The sequence below is a fragment of the Micropterus dolomieu genome, linkage group LG15, assembly GCF_021292245.1.
Source record: "Micropterus dolomieu isolate WLL.071019.BEF.003 ecotype Adirondacks linkage group LG15, ASM2129224v1, whole genome shotgun sequence".
NCBI classification, from domain to species: domain Eukaryota; kingdom Metazoa; phylum Chordata; class Actinopteri; order Centrarchiformes; family Centrarchidae; genus Micropterus; species Micropterus dolomieu.
The window spans coordinates 15,434,881-15,435,784 of NC_060164.1; the positions used below are offsets into that span (position 1 = coordinate 15,434,881).

At 33.8% G+C, this 904-nt stretch overlaps 1 protein-coding gene across 1 annotated transcript in view; it reads left to right on the forward strand.

Annotated features, from left to right (window-relative positions):
- Window positions 1–250, forward strand: part of eif4ebp2 (eukaryotic translation initiation factor 4E binding protein 2) — a 4,649-nt gene extending 4,399 nt beyond the window's left edge. Inside the window, exon 4 of the transcript XR_006828337.1 lies at window positions 10–250. The gene's annotated coding sequence lies outside the window, so the exon portion shown is untranslated. The remainder of the gene's footprint in view (window positions 1–9) is intronic.
- Window positions 251–904: the final 654 nt, after the last annotated feature.

Consider the following 904-nt stretch of genomic DNA (forward strand, 5'->3'; position numbering starts at 1 on the left):
TACAACTAGGTTTTTTGTCACCAATTTGTACTTTCCAACAGATGTTTATTTTTTCACTGTAACACTGAACAGGTAACATTGTACTTAGAAATTAAGCCAAACAAATACTTGTTGAGAAAATGTGGGGGGTTTTCTACACAAGTTCCTTCCTCAAGCAGCTGTGAAGTTGGAAAGTGACTGTGTACATGTCATATTGGGATTCTGAAATTCAGATGCTGATGTGATTAAAAGAGTGCCACATGCTCACTTAGTTTTGTTTTGTTTTGTTTTGTTTTGACCCCACAATACTACTTCTGTCTGCTAGTTGAACTCTGTCCAAATAGCAGCTCCGAACTTGGCAAACAAATCACCATGAAGTTCCTGGTTTTCATTCATACCATAATTTAATTTTTCTGTATGACTGGAACCACTGAATGGCTGAAAATTATGTCTATCAAAGATTAGATTTTTTTCTGTTTGGCTTTATAATTAATTCTGGCCAGGTTTGGTGACAAACACATTGAGGGGTTGCTTGAAACCAATTTTCATTGCACATTTTTGCGATAAAACTCTACATTACAGCATCACAATTCAGATTTCTTTCAAATCAGTTTGGTTTGACAACGAGGGCTTAACATTGTGGGTTGAAGGAGATTTGAAACAAACTTACTGTAACTTTCTGTTCTGATTTTAAATAATCTTTATTTTAAATTAAATTCCAATGCCAGTGGACACTGTTGCTGCAAGATCAATAAAGTTCTGTAACAAAGAAAATAAGATGTGTTTTATTGTCTCTGTTTTGTGTAGTTGTTTTAGTTGCTTTTGACAGTGAGAAAAAAACTGATGGAAATCCTTTATCGTGACTTAGTAAGGGCAGATTAATGCATGTAAATTATTAAATGGATTTTATAGTATAGTTTAGGTG